Source organism: Lissotriton helveticus, chromosome 4_1 (assembly GCF_964261635.1).
Source record: "Lissotriton helveticus chromosome 4_1, aLisHel1.1, whole genome shotgun sequence".
Lineage (NCBI taxonomy): Eukaryota > Metazoa > Chordata > Amphibia > Caudata > Salamandridae > Lissotriton > Lissotriton helveticus.
The window spans coordinates 100,821,678-100,837,954 of record NC_136063.1 but is presented as its reverse complement, the minus strand read 5'-3'; the positions used below and the strand labels follow the sequence as shown (position 1 = coordinate 100,837,954).

Genomic DNA, 16,277 nt, shown 5'->3' with positions numbered 1-16,277 from the left:
TCACAAGCAAATGGAGTGAACAACCAACTAGCATTTGCCCAGCATGTAGAACATCTGACGAATCTGAACTCCACATACTCTTTTTTTGTCCGGTTTACCGAGAGATTCGCAAGAAATGGATAGTTCCCCTATGCAGAAATCTGGGACTTGTGGGGTGCTTAGCTGCTCATAGAGTACTGAAATCCAATCTGACCGATCATATCGTGTTTGCAGTGGCTAAATATTTGGGTGCTATTTGGTGTCTGAGAAGGAAATGTCTCAGGGCTGGCAACTGACCCTAATGCACCAAGGACTTGATACTGTAATAAGGAATTCTGTCTGAATGACAAGTTGATTTTATATTGTATAAAATTCTATTTTCAAAGAAAGCTTTTAAATGAATGTTCTAATTGTCTTTTATGGTAAAAATCTTACCGAAATAAAGATTTTTTTTTAATTAGAATTTGACTTGGCCCTCAATACTTGTGCCACCATCCAGTCCCTCCAGTAGTCTGGTGATGTGGGTCACCCCGTTAAGATGGGGGTATGGATTCTTCCTAGCCGCCAGCCCCAGCCGTCCTCAACGCTCCCGGGGTCCCCACCCGCCTCCGCCTCCCGTAGCCGTCGCAATTGAGGAGTCCACTTTCAGGTGAGATCTGTAGTCACCAGGTGAGGGAGCAACAGGCCCAACAGGCCCTGTCATTAACAAGTCCATTGGGGTTCTTCTATCCACAAAGCTAGCCTCCTCAGAAGGAGGGGTGTCCCAACAGTCAGCCACCGAGCAACCGCCACAGTCCTGGGTCTGTCCTCTTCAAGCCACAGGGGACGATGACTCCCTTTCACCTGTGTCCCCGCTTACTCAATGACCACAGCGCACCCGGTCAGTCACACCTCCTGCACTACGGCACCACAAATTGTCTCGGTCCACTCCTGTGCTACCAGCCTGATAGCCGCGCCACAGCCCGCCCTTACCGCTGGTTCTGGTGCTCCGACCTTAGCTCCCAATCAGGTCCATCGCAGTAGACACCTCATAGCAGAGTATTCAGCAGGTGCACACTTCCAGCTATTCACCAAATTGCTGGTGGCTCCACTCGCTCATTGTCCGCAAGGTCAGAGTCCCCCGATATCGCGCAACATCCCACGCTGCTTGCCCCAGTTCGCAGGGCAGCGCAGGGTCCCTCAGCAGACAGATACAGATCCACAGCCGCAGTCAAGCAGTCAGGCCCCAGCCTACTTTGTATTTCGTTTGCTCTTGATACATGCACAATTGTCACTATTGCCTTATGTAACATAACGTTTGCTTTTGTAACATGCTGACTTGTAAGTTTTCCTCATGTTTCACCATTGTTCCTATCATGAAGCGCTCTGACACCTTCGGGTAAAGTCAGCACTATATAAAAACGCTCAAATAAATTAATGCTTCTCACTACTGCCGAACGTAGGGGCCCATCTGCCAGTGCAGCTGTTTCTTACAGGTCACTGGAGTCGGGGCTCCCGCCCGGCCTCCTCGGCAATATATCGGGCAATGCGCGGCTCCCCCTGCCTCTCCACTGCCGGCAATCCTTTGTGTGATCGCGGACGGGTGTTCCTGGGACCCCCCCAGGGGCCGCGCTGTGTGGATCACTGTATCCTCCACTTAGTGCATGGAGGGGGGCCAGGGTCCCGCCGCGGGCGCCCGCCCTCGTCACTCCCAAGGGGGTTTAGCCCTCGCCCCCTCGGGGCACTAGCTTACACCTCCTCCTGGGCTCTTTCCGGTGTCCGAACCGGGATGACGGCCACCATTTTCAGCCTACTCAGGCCGGGTCTTCCATCTCCCAGTGTCGTGGCTCGGCTGTAGACGGCAGCAAAACACCTAACCTGCTCCGGTGCCGGTCCCCACGGCCGGAGGAACCTTCCCAAGGGCACAAGAGAGCCAGCTCAGCTCTCCGATCAGGAGAAACGGTAAGGTCGGCGCGGAGCTCGCAGCTCACACGACCGTCCCCATCAGCATCCAAGCCACGCCCCTGTGGTATCATTGCTGAGTATGCTTTTAGGACTGGTCTATCAGACATATCGCCATATGCACAGTTGAATCTTTAGTCCCCTGACCGATGCAAAGACCCTCAGTTTTTGTGCATCGCGATGAGTGTGCCACCGCAATCTTCTCTCAAGCCACATCCCTAGGGACCTATATTCAGCAACCTTTTCCAACTTTTTGATGCCCAGGACCCAAATAAACCTGATTCTCTTTTGCCCGAAGCATAGAATCTTTGTCTTATCCATATTGTCCACAAGTTTTTTACTATGACAATATTCATTAAACCTGTTTAGTTTTTTTTAAGGAAAATCTCAGTTTGATCCTTAATTACTAGATTGTCCAGGTAAAGCAGACGAGAGATATGATTTTGGGCTTGTCCTACTCACATTGCCCAGGATTGATGGCAAGTCTGCAATAAACAGGGAAAATAACATGGGGGCCAATATGCACCCCTGCCTCAACCCATTACAAATCTGAATTTTCTGAGACAAGCTCCAATCTCCATTTAAGATTATCTGTGCCCAGTTGTAGGAGTGAAGTGCTTGGATCAGCCCTAGCAAATCCCTTGGTATGTTATATCCAGCCAGAGTCTCCCACAGCTGCTCCCGGTCTACCAGATTAAATGCTGCATGGAAGTCCACGAAGTTGGCCAATTCCCATAAATTTCCCACAAGTAATCCACCCAGTTTTCTACGGGGACCAGGCAGTGCAGGGATCCTGATGTTTTACCGGAGCTTTATTGGACCAATTTCCAGAATCCTTTCACATCATTGGACTCAATTACAGCTAGCATACTTGCCCAGCCTTTATCTTTATAGGTTCATTTTTTATTCCTAATAATCATTCTGTAATTTATCCATAGTTTCTGAAGGGTAAGTGAAAGCTCTGCGTTGTATCTTACTCTAAGTCTTCTTTCCATTTGTCTAATATGTGCTTTTGCTTTATGACATACAGTATCGAACCATGGGCTATCTATATTAAGGGATCTAATATTACTGGATGTCCCAGGTTTTCTGTGTTTCATTTTTACTCTTAGGCATTCCACTAGTGGTTTTATTGTATTTTCATACTAGGCATCATCTTCTTCATTACGGATATTTTCTAAAACAAGGGTCTGCTGAACTGCACTTAATTTTAAAATGTTCTCCTCAGATATACGGGTTGTTAACCTCTTTAGGTAGTCCACCTGTACCTAGATTATTGTCTCCCTCTGATTCCCCCTTTCTACAGAAAGTTATAGCTTCAAGGAGTAGTGATCACTTCCTTCCACCTTCATCACTTCAAAATGTTTATTTAGGTCAAAGGTCCATGCATGTGTAAACACGTAATCTATAGGGCAGGGTTGCTGACCTATCTTAAATGTACCCTTGGCTGGCCGGTCAGCTTCTATTCTGCCGTTTACCCATAACAGGCCCATAGAGCCCAACATTTGCCCAAAAACCAGATCCTAGGTTGAGATTTCTCCGCTGGGAAACATCGCGGCCTCTAGATTATAAGCGCTCAACACTTCCTTGCACCAAGGGTCTATTCTGCTGGGGTCTAATTTGTGATTAAAATCTCCCAGCATCAGGAGCACATCCTTCTGGTAGGTATCGCATACATTCACCATATCCTGTTTTAAAGTTCCCAGTTCACGCTTGTATTCACACTCTTTTCCCTTCTGGATATACAAATTAACAATGCAAATACCTTTATAGTCTGGCGCTGCATTAATAAGCAGCACTCTACAGCCAAATGCCCACTTACATTTCGGTGCCAAGGGTTTTACTATCCTAGCAATTTTTGTGGAGATATTCGTTAACTGGCCTCCTGAAGGTCTGCCTAAAGTATTCTTCATTGCTACTTTCACATGATGGGTAAACCCTTCTATGACTAGGGTTTCGTCGCACAGCCACATCTCCTGCAGACAAACTATATCCTTACTCTCAATGATCTTACTAAAACTATCAAAGACTTCCTCGTGGATAACAGTATGTAAGTTTTACCTGTCTCTGCTTCCTCCCTATGTGGGCTGTCAAGGTAAATGTAATTCAGTACATGACACCGTAAACGTGGCGCTTGGCCAGACCTAAAAAGACAATTTCATACAAGCAGTTTCTGATGGATACATCTGCCAGTAGATTCCTCACCTTGTGAATATCCCCCAGCGTCAGCAACGTTCGGAAAATTCTTTTGCAGCACGCCGGCATGGACGACGTCATAGGAGCACGGCATCGCGCGCGACTCCGACTGACGTCACCGACTCCTTATTAGGCCTACGTCGGCGTGATGACATCAGTTCCCTTTTTCCCGCGTCGTCGACGCTAACGGTTTCGGGAATCTTCTGTTGCGATTCGTGGTAACTTTGTTACTGTTGGATTTCTACTGTATCTTTTTTGATGTAGCTGTCTTTTCAAAAAATGTTGTCGAAGAAGACAGCCCTGTGATGCATGCGGGAAGATGATGTCCATCAAGGATCCGCATAGTGACTGCATCTGGTGCCTGAGTTCGGATCACGACGTCCAGAGTTGTCGATCCTGTTTAAAGATGAACCCGAAGGCTCTTCGAGAATGTGAGGCCAAACTGCTTGTTGCCAAATTGAAAGGTAGGGAGGCCAGGAAGAGTTCGAGGTCGAAGTTGAGGTGCTCGAAGTCGAGATCGAAATCGAGGTTGAGGTCTTGTTCGAGATCGGCTCCGAAGTTGACGTCGGGGCATGTTTCCAGGTCTTCGAAGAAGAAACATAAGAAGAGGAGACATAGTTCCAGTCATCATTCAGGGAAGGATTCGGACTCAAAAGCTAAGTCAGCTGGAAGAAGGCATCGAAGGGGCATGGTTACTCCCTCACCGGGTCGGAATCCTGAAGGTAAGGCCTTGCCTTTTGAATCTCCGGAACATTCACCGGCTTCGGAGTTGAATCAGTCTCCAGTTCCATCGCAATCTCCGGTGCGTGAGGAGGAAGAGGTTCCTGATCCTCAGGGCTCGACGACTCCGGTTGGCCAACCCGAGTACAAAGAGGAACAAGAGGTGTCAACTCCGGTGCAGCCTCCTCAGGAGCAGCCGGTGGGTTCGTAGCCTTCCTTTCCAGGTCCGGGACAGGACCCCTCGCATTTTTTAAACGCCATGTATGGTGTTTATGCGAGAGCCATGTACCCCACCTGGAGCACCGGCTGGTCCCATGGGTCCATTGGCTTATAATTTGGGTGTGCCTCAAGCCGACTCCTCCTTGGTATATCTCGGTGCCGCCAAAGTCATCAACGCCGTATGCAGCTTCACCGACGTCGGATAGACCTCGAGATCCGCTTCGAAGCTCGACACCGGCTCCGCGTTCGACGCCGGCTCCGGAGCCTTCGGAGTCGATACCGGATCCGACGAAGTCAATTCGAAAGGAGAGGTCGAGGCGTGAAGCCCAGCGCCTTTTGGAGGAGCAGAGTTATAGGGAAGCTGAATAAGAGGTAGGTGAGCTTCTTGATCCTGAGGATTATTTTGATGACTGGCGAGAAGCAAGTGGGTTAGAGCTGTGCCCTGAGTGGGATTTGGCCTCAGTGTCAGGTGCTCCTTCTAAAGATGTGGCGCCTTATCACGTTGTGATTAAGAAGGCAGCAGACTTGTTGAATTTGACTTTGCCTACAGCTGAATACAAGTCAAATATACCGATTGAAGTACTTCATTCACCATCATCAGTGGTTGAACCCATTCTTCCCTTTACTGACGCCCTAACGGATCCAATACTGGAAGTATGTAGTAGGCCTCTAATGGCTCCTGCAGTGTCTAAGGCCGTGGCTAGGCGTTAGAGTGGCTCCTGGTGACCCTGACTTTTTGTCCGCTCATCCCTTACCAGAGAGTTTGGTGGTGCAAGCTGCCGGCTGTAAGAGATCTGTAGGCTCTTTTCCTCAAGTGCCTGGAGACAAGGAATCAAAGAAGCTGGACCAGACTGCAAAAAAAGTATTTTCATCTGGCAGTATGGCATTAAAGTCAACAAATGCCACTTGTTTGCTAGGACGGTATATCCATGCTATGATGGATTCAGTGAAGCAGTTGTCACCTAAGCTTCCTGAAGAGGACAGAAAAAATGTCAACGAGGTGATGTTTGACACGCAAGCTGCTGCTCGGCAGGTCATTCAAAGTGGTATGGACACGGCAGACTCGGTAGCAAGAGTAATGGGTTCTTCGATTGCCACTAGAAGAGCGGCTTGGCTAAAGACCTCGGAGTTCTCGGCTGATGTTCAGGCTGCATTAATGGATTTGCCCTTTGATGGCTCAGGCTTTTTTGAGAAGAAATTACAGCTGTGAGGGTTATATTCAGTACAGAAGGAAGGCGCTCTGCCTACAGTAAACGTTACAGAGTGGTGAGAAATAGTTTTGTATGTAGCGTGGTGCGTGCAGAGCGAACGGGATAACCCAAACCGTTCAGTAAAAATCAAAAGACTTTCAATAATGAGATAACAGCAAGGCTCTCGCAACCACAAGGCAGTAAAACAGCATAATACACAGTAATAACAATAAGTGAAGAACAACAGCAGATCTTGTATTTTCAAAATTTCCAAAGACGTTTTATTTGGATCCACATTCAGCCGACACGTGTTTCGTCGTGTTTTAAAGTGGAGTCAACACGACTCTTCAGGGCTGGTAGAGACCCAGGCATCTATCGGTGTATACAAAAGTTGATGAAGTGGAGCGGTAAGTCCTGTGTATAAAACGAATAAGATCACAGTGTAAGTAATCCTGATTAGCTCAGATCCGGGTTGGGAATATGATTAGGTTAGGATGAAGGCGCTCACTGAAGCGCACTGATGAGGGCATAGAGAAACTTGACACGTGTAAGTGTCAGATTCTACCGGGAGGGGATCCAAAAGACAGGGACTAGATAAGTCTACTCGTTTTTTTAAATCACAAGCGTGCGCTCTTCAATTTGGCATCCCTCCTCTGTGTGTTCCCGGTCGCCGTGTTCCAAGGACGGACCGTCCGGTAGAATCTGACACTTACACGTGTCAAGTTTCTCTATGCCCTCATCAGTGCGCTTCAGTGAGCGCCTTCATCCTAACCTAATCATATTCCCAACCCGGATCTGAGCTAATCAGGATTACTTACACTGTGATCTTATTCGTTTTATACACAGGACTTACCGCTCCACTTCATCAACTTTTGTATACACCGATAGATGCCTGGGTCTCTACCAGCCCTGAAGAGTCGTGTTGACTCCACTTTAAAACACGACGAAACACGTGTCGGCTGAATGTGGATCCAAATAAAACGTCTTTGGAAATTTTGAAAATACAAGATCTGCTGTTGTTCTTCACTTATTGTTATTACTGTGTATTATGCTGTTTTACTGCCTTGTGGTTGCGAGAGCCTTGCTGTTATCTCTTTTTTGAGAAGAAGGCTGATGCTGCATTAGAATAGTTTAAGGACAGCAGGGCAACAGCAAAATCTGTGGGTTTGCAATCCAGAGGCTTTGTGACCAAAAGATATAGGGGATTTGGAAGATCTTCTTTTCGACCCTATAGGCAGACACAGCAGCAGCACAATCCTTTGTATAGGTCCTACAGAGGCAGACAAAGAGCTTGTCTCCGTGGACTTAACGCCTCCTCCTCCTCCTTCTCTTCCTCCTCTGCTACCCACCCCCCTCCCACAGCAGCAAAGCAGCCCTAGATCCGCCATTCCGGATCATGCGGGTCCTGTAGGGGGTCGGCTTACCTATTTTCTATGGGATTGGGAATCTGTTACATCAGATCTTTGGGTTCTCAATCTCGTGGAGAATGGGAATGCTCTTCCCTTTCAGGAATTTCCCCCAAATTACCCTCCTTGCCAAGGTTTTTGCTCGGAGGACCACCTGTTGCTTCTGCAGGAGGAAGTCCTGGCACTGTTGAGAAAAGGTGCGATAGAGGTGGTTCCAGAGCAGGAAAGGGGTCGGGGATGCTACTCCCGGTATTTCCTGATCCCCAAGAAGGATGGCAGACTTTGTCCAATCCTGGATCTCAGGTTCTTGAACCTTTACCTGAAGCAGGAGAAGTTAAAGATGCTCACCCTTGCGCAGGTTCTTCAAGCGCTGCTGGAAGAAGACTGGATGGTGTCGATCGACTTGCAGGATGCATATTTTCACATCCCAATCCTGAAGTCGCACAGGAAGTGTCTCCGTTTTACGGTGGGATCGCAGCATTACCAGTTTGTGGTCCTTCCGTTTGGTCTTACTACTGCGCCTCGAGTCTTCACCTAGGTGATGGCTGTGGTGGCAGCACATCTAAGAAGATCAAGGATTCCAGTATTCCCTTATCTGGACGATTGGCTGATCAAGGCGGAATCTCCAGAGAAAGTGCTCCATCATCTGCAAGTCACAACTCAGTTGTTGTACAGGTTGGCTTTTTCGATAAATGTACCCAAATCTCACCTGGTGCCCTCCCAGCGCAACCTGTTCATTGGTGCAGTACTGGATACAACTGTATGTCGGGCATTCCCTCCTCCACAACGGATTCGCGACATACAGGAAATGATTCCTTTATTTCACAATGGAGTGGTCGTTCCAGTCTTGAAGGTCCTTCGTCTGCTCGGGCTGATGGCGTCCTGCATTCTGCTGGTCAACCATGCACGCTGGCATATGAGGGCACTCCAGTGGTGCCTCCGCAGGCAGTGGTATCAACACAACGGAGATCTCAGGGAGTCAGTGAGGATCTCCAGAGACGCTGCAGCGGATCTGTCTTGGTGGAGTGTGGAGGGCAATCTGTCTCAAGGAAAGCCCTTCCATCTTCCTCCGTCGGTTGCCACAGTAATAACGGATGCATCCACTCTAGGGCGGGGTGCTGATCTGGGGGATCTGGAGATCAAGGGTCTTTGGTCTCCAGAGGAAAGGTTACTTCACATCAACCTTCTGGAATTGCGGGCGATACGTCTGGCGCTCAAGGCTTTCCTCCCTTCCCTTCGCGGTCAGTCGGTTCAGGTCCTGACGGACAAGACCACCGCGATGTGGTATGTCAACAAGCAGAGAGGAGTAGAGTTGCAGTGTCTCTGCAGAGAGGCTCTGCGTCTCTGGTCCTGGGTTCAGGATCATCAGATTTGTCTGATGGCAAATCATCTGGCCGGAGTTCTGAACGTGCGTGCAGACAGTCTCAGTCGGCAGTTCTCAGCCAACCACGAGTGGAGGCTTCGTCCAGAGGTAGTTCGTCACGTCTTTCGGACGTGGGGGAACTCATCGGGTGGACCTGTTCGCCACTCCCGAGAATGCTCATTGCCAGTCATTCTGCAGCCTTCAGTTTCCGATGCAGGGAGCCTTGGGGGACGCGTTTCAGTTGAGTTGGGACTCACAACTCTTTTACGCGTTTCCTCCCATACCCTTGATTTCTCGAGGCCAAGAAGGGTGTGGTACACAGATCTACTCCACCCCTTCTCGTGCCCGCCGCTCCGTCTCCCTCTCAGGGCAGATCTCCTCTCTCAGATGGAGGGGCAGGTTCTACACCCCCACCTCCAGACCTTACACCTTCATGCCTGGAGATTGAACGGGGCAACCTGAATTCCTTTTCTCTCCCACATGATGTGGTGGATGTCATTCTATCGGCCAGGCGTGACTCCACCAAGTCAATCTATTCATACAGATGGTCTACATTTGTGACTTGGTGTGGGGAGAAGTCCATTGACCCTTTGAGGGCTCGTTTACCTGACATACTTCAATTTGCTCTTTTCCTGGCTCAGCAAGGGTTCGCTGTAGCTACAGTTAAAGGTTACCTTTCGGCTGTGTCTGCTTTTCTCTGCCTGCCGGATCATACGTCTTTATTGAAATCTCCTGTGGTTCTAAGGTTTTTAAAGGGTCTTACAAATACATTTCCTCCTACTCCCTTTGTTGTGCCTCAATGGGACTTGAATCTTGTGCTTACATTTCTGACGGGTTCTCCTTTCGAACCTTTGCACAAGTGTCCCATGAGACTTTTATCTTTTAAGACGGTCTTCCTGGTTGCAATTACCTCGGCAAGGAGGGTAAGTGAGCTTCAAACTCTTAGTTCAAAGCCCCCGTTCTTGACCATTCATGCTGTACGAATGGTTCTTAGGACCAGGGCTGCTTTTCTGCCTAAGGTGGTAACTCCTTTCCATCTAGGACAGTCCATTACCCTACCTACCTTCTATCCTCCCCTTCACCCTTCCAAGGAGGAGGAGAGACTTCACCGTCTGGACCCCAAGAGGGCGGTGAGCTTATATCTTGATAGAACAAGACTATCTAGTGGATGACCAGCTCTTTGTTGGATTTGCTGGCTGCAGAAAAGGAAGAGCTATGCACAAGCGCACTCTCTCACGATGGATTATACTATGCATCAAGATCTGCTACGCCCTGGTTGGTAAGGAACCTCCAGAGGGTATAAAAGCTCACTCTACTAGAGCAAAGTCTTCTACATCTGCTTTGTCTAGTGGTGTACCTGTAGATGATATTTGTAGAGCGGCAACTTGGACTTCCCTCCACACTTTCCCGAAGCATTACTGCTTAAAGTTTCCTTCCCTCCTCACCGAAGTGAGGAGGGAAGTCCACTTTGCGCGTTCTGTCCTCCAGGATTTTCTGGTATAAAAGAGTGGACACCCTCCTCCGGGAGTGGGGACTGCTGTGGGACTCTATTCACAAGGTGAGGAATCCACTGGCAGATGTATCCATCAGAAAAACAAGTTACTTACCTTCGGTAACGCTTTTTCTGGTGGATACAGTATCTGCCTGTGGATTCCTCACATGCCCACCCGCCTTCTCGTTGTCCACTCTTCTATACCTAAGATTATAGTGATGTTAAATGTGTGTATATATATATATATATGTATGTATAAATATATTGTGTTCTCATGCTTTATCTTCACACTGTGTGTGTTATCTTGAATATTTTGTACTATGCACATTGTATATGTATATATCTATTGTCATTGGTCCGTCCGGGTGCCTCGAAGGCACGGAAAAAAGGGCGGAACTGATGTCATCACGTCGATGTAGGCCTAATAAGGAGTCAGTGACGTCAGTCGGAGTTGCGCGCGATGCCGTGCTCCTATGACGTTGCTGACGCAGGGGGATATTCACAAGGTGAGGAATCCACAGGCAGATACTGTATCCACCAGAAAAAGCGTTACCGAAGGTAAGTAACTTGTTTATTATTCCCATTCCATTGGAACGGTATTCTGAAGAGAGGCAGTAGTTTCTGTACCACAATAAACCATCACTTCAGCAGTAATGAGACAAATGAAAGTGTGCCTTGTGTCATAATATAAGGAGACAATCATGATGAGTATAAGAGCGTAGGAGCGTAATGGCACCTGAATGTCGTCATAAACGGGGGACGTGGCTAACCGCCAAGCATGGCGGGCGCAAACTGACGGAGCTCCGAGGCAGGACCCGATTATCCTGCTGTAATCTGGGGGCTTTCTGACCCTGATCTCCCCTGCTACTGATCTCCCCTTCTACGGGAATGCAGCGGCAACATACTGTGCCAGTGGGGATGCGGAAACGGCAACTACTGTGGAGAAATATCATCTGAAAGAGGGGCTCTGCGCTGTGAGGCCTGCTGGGGACTGGCGCGGGTGTCGATACCTGTGGGCCGCTGCACCGGAACCTAAAACGCAAAGAGACGAGGTATGCCAAAGAACTAACCGCCTTATAGGCTCGGGTGAGAAAACCCCGCTGGTGACTGTGCAGCGAAGTGAGCCCATAGAGTGGAGCCGACCACGCCCTGCCGGCCTGGTGACAAGCGCTGGAAGGTGCTGATCCAGGCCTAGAGACCGCTGCAGCGATGGCCCAAGAGACGACTGGTGCCCTTTTGAGGACCCCCTGAATACTGTGATCTCCAACGGCTGGACATTGAGGTGACCCCGTAGTTCTGGTGGTCAGCAGGGGAGCCCAGAGATTTACGGTCAACTTAAAAGGGTCCAGTGGGACTCCATCTGGGCCTGGGGCCTCTCTACCTATTCCTTTTAGAATTGCTTCCTCCACGTCTGCCACCGTAAGTGAACTACTGAGTTCTATTGCTTGTGCCATGTCGACTATTGGATCCTCGTACCCTACAGCTAGTTCCCTACCACTTGGATTAAAAATTTAAGTTAAATGTGTTTCCCAAGTATCACCCAGAGTCTTGCACTCCACTTTCCCTACTTCCTCTGTAAACTGGGGGCGATTAATAACTGCCCAGAAACTTTTCGTTATCTTTTAGGACACTAGCCTTCTTCAAGTCCTGCCAGGCAATGTGCCTTAGTTCTTCTTTCCTGACCTTAATCGTAGTTTTATATAAATACCTCGCCAGCTTTATATGTTCACTATCTCGAGGCATTAATTTCAGGGCATTTATTAGGAATGTATGCACCCTGGAGCATTCTGCGTTGAACCAACGTAAGTCCTGATGTGGTTTGGGCTTAGCCTGACGTGACGTGTGAGTTTATTGGCTATGATGGAAATGAGCCCTTAAACATTTTGTACTAGTATGGCTGGGGAAGTTCATATCCTAGGCAAGCTAAGATCAAGTCATGATTTGATTGAATGCATTCTTCCTCAAATAGAATGAGGTTAATTTCCCCCCAGTTTATCCTCATACCCTTATCCTGGGTATATTCAATGCTACGGTTATCACCAACTACTGTTTTGGCTATAGCTTTAAGTTGTGCTGTTGGTGGTTTATGGTCGCTTACTAACTCAGGTTTTATAACAAAATCAAATACTAAGGAAAGATACTCCTTAGAAATAAACATAAAATCAATGGTGCTTTCTCTTCTCCCCTCCAATAAAAGTTGGACACCGAACTACAGAGTCAACGGCATCCTTTTCGGAACACTCGGACAATAATATGATACATTCCGACTCAGACAGCAACGACCCATACTTTTCATCGATTGCCCCGCAAATAGTGCCAACATTATTTGACTGATGATATACAGAATCAGAAGGTAACACCGAGTACATCTTTACAAGAGTCCATAATGGAGGGAAGTAAGATTTTGTCAATGTAGCTTGCATTGTCCTTACACCCCCAGGTGTCCCATATCTTTTCATATGTAACAAGGGTCCTGACATGCAAGTCGCTCCGTCCTGAAAGAATGTACTATGCTCCGTACAGTTATTGCATTAGTTAGCTGATCGGACCTTCAATTGTTTTGATTAATGTTTGGACCTGCAAAGTGCTAGTCCTAGTATTGGGATTTTTAAATAAGTAGTTTTTTCTGGGGATATGGGTCACTCCAAATTGTGACACAGACTATCTATGTTATACATACCGGGGCTGTTGCAACATAACTGAACAGATATATGTATGTTAGTGTTGGGCAAATATAAAGTGATAACATGGTCTGTTAGAGGGATGGACTCAGTGCAGAAACGTCATTGGATGCATGCCCAATTAAACAGACGGAAATTACTGATAGCCTTCCTCCAAGAAACCCATCTTACTGACTCTGAGGTAATCAAACTACGTAAGAAATGGAGAGGCTAGATATTCACTACATCATATTCCACATTTTCGAGAGGGACACTCATATGGGCCAGACACGGGGTACCGTTCGTGAATATAGAACAGCGAATAGATGCACAGGGAAGATGCACAATAGTTTATGGGACGCTTGACGGTGTACACAAAATCATAGGTACGTATATGCTCCGAATTACGAACACGATAAATTCCTTACCAACCTGAACACAATACTAGAGGACTGGGCTGATATCCCGTGGACACTGGGAGGGGCATATAATTCCACCCTTGATATACACCTTGACCGCTCCCATCCACCGGTTTGAGGAGCAGCCTCCGTTAAGCACGCAGAGTTCTTGAGGTCTTGGACAGAGAGCTGGGCGATTAAGGTTGTGTGGAGTCTCCAAAATCCTATAAATCGCAAATACTCTTTCTATTCTCCAACACACCAACTACACACTAGATTGGACAGAATATTCTGTTCCTAATCCATTACACCTCAAATATCCCAAACTACATACCTAGGCAAAACTCTATCAGATCACAATCCACTTGAAATTCTTCTAGAATTGGGGAAAGTACCCAACCTGGTCCCAACTTGGAGATTGTGGCCACAGATGTTGGAAGATGAGGTCTTCTGAGATCAATTAGACACGACTCTTACCAACTATTAGGCTTTCCTGTTTTCAGTTTCTATTTTTGGTAAATTCTGGTGGTGTTTTGTCAGTGTTTTCCAGTGATTTCAATACCTGAAAAAAACAGTGCTTTTCAGTGATTACTAATTTTCGTGCCATAAAAAACAACTGAAACGGTGTTTATGGAACGCTTTGCTTTTATTATTGCTGGCTTTCTTCATTGATGCATGGCATATAGACAGTGTACGTACGTGTATAGGAAGTCCAAATACATATTTACAAGTCAAATGTATTGTAGTACACCATACAATATTTCTTCAGTGATTCTTTAGTCATTCGCGCTCTCTCTTTCCTTCCCATGTACACTTTTATTTGTGAAAATGCCCTCTCAACATTGGCACTTGAGACTGGCAACGCCAAAACAGCCAGGACACAATTTGCCAACTCTGGCCACTGACTTAGCTTTCCATGCCAGTACTGGTGCACCTCAAGGTTGACATTCTCTGGGACAGGTTCTGCAACATGCGTTGAACTGGGTGCACATGCCCTCAGAGGTATTAAAGCTGTAAAAACTGAAGCTGTACTTTGCAAAGTCCGGAGAAAATTCCCCTTTACGGAATGGATCTAACACTTGTGAAGAGTACCAAAGTGAGGCTTCATTGACTTCAAACGTCATGGTTGGTGAAGGGACATTTCTATGCATAATAAGGGCACATACATTTTTGTTAGGGACGGGTAGATTACGTGGTTTGCCCAGATTCACAGGATGTTGAGCGTCATTGCCACACACCACCAGCCATCAGTGCATACTCCCACCAGGCACACACACCACCAGCCGGCAGTGCACACTTCGACCAGGCACAGACACCACCAGCCATCAGTGCATACTCCCACCAGGCACACACACCACCAGCCGGCAGTGCACACTTCGACCAGGCACAGACACCACCAGCCATCAGTGCATAATTTCTACAGGCACACACACCACCAGCCATCAGTGCACACATCAATTGTTAACGCATCCACGATTAACTATTGTAGCAATCGCAGTATGGTGTTTCAATATTTAGCAATGCCAATAGCTCAAACGTAATTAATGCAAGACCTATTGCATTGCAAATGCTTGTTTAGAGTGAATTGCAGAGAAAGGCTGACCAACATTAAAATAAAGTTTTCATGCTAAAGATCTGTCTATATTTACAGCTGCAAGCAATTAAAAAAAACAATAGAAATCTTTAAATAGAACGTGGTTATCGGTGTAGCCTATTTTGGAAAATGTTAATAACGGTGTTACACTGACAGTCACGTTTACTGTAGGACTGATTTGTATACCTGGTTGTATTTTAATAATGTCTTTTATTGTTATTTATCTGCTTTCAAATAAAATGACAAAACAAAAAGATATTGGCAATTGGATATGGAATGTTGTATCCGTACCTTTAATATTAGTATTCAGCTCATAAAGAAAAGATTTAATCAGCGCTTTATATATTTTTGACCTTTATAAAACATCATTTTCAATTCACAAACGCACATGCCTACTCCTCTTTGAAATGATTTTGCGCCAAGTTAATTACAATAATCTGACACCCACAGGCATTGCTGGCGCGCGATGCTCATCGAGATGAAAGCAGTTCTGGGGGATATAAATGTATATAAATATATTTATATATATCGCTGAGCCTGTTTATAGCAGCTGCTGCTTCAGATCGTGGTGGCAATGAAGGCAGCTAATTCTATTTGCCCTGTGCCCTGACTACATTTCCAAAAGCCTCTGTGTGTGTGTGTGTGCGCAGGGTAATAAATATACTGAGATGGCAGAGAATCAGTTGGGGCTCGATGCACCGTTGGCGCACGCGACGGCTGAGTTAATGGGCGTGCTAGGCCACTACACCACCACTGAGTTCAGCATCTGATCGACAAAAGGGGGACAGGCAGAGGAGGTTTGTTGCCCCAAAGAGTTTTCACATGCCCTTATATGTTTATCATGAATACATGGTGTTTTGTGTATGCCCTTCCATTGCAGCAAAGACCTGCCATCAGGCAGACAAACGGCAGACCTCAGCAGCTCCTCTCCCCCAAAGCCCTGCTTGAAGCAAATCAAAGTCATGCATGTAAAAAAAGGTCGGATAGCTCCTCCGTTTTGTTTTATGAAGAGCAGAGGGGCAATGGGATAGGGTTACGAAGTCCGTTCCAAGTGGAGCGGTCTAGTTTGGACAAAGACCTAATGGTTTAAAAAGAAAATGTGCCCGCGCCGCACCCCTA

The 16,277-nt window shown here is 47.1% G+C and overlaps 1 protein-coding gene across 5 annotated transcripts in view; it reads left to right on the top strand.

The window, feature by feature from the left end:
- The window catches only part of MROH1 (maestro heat like repeat family member 1), a 2,054,050-nt gene that overhangs the window by 1,270,181 nt on the left and 767,592 nt on the right, over positions 1-16,277 (top strand). The window lies entirely within an intron of this gene.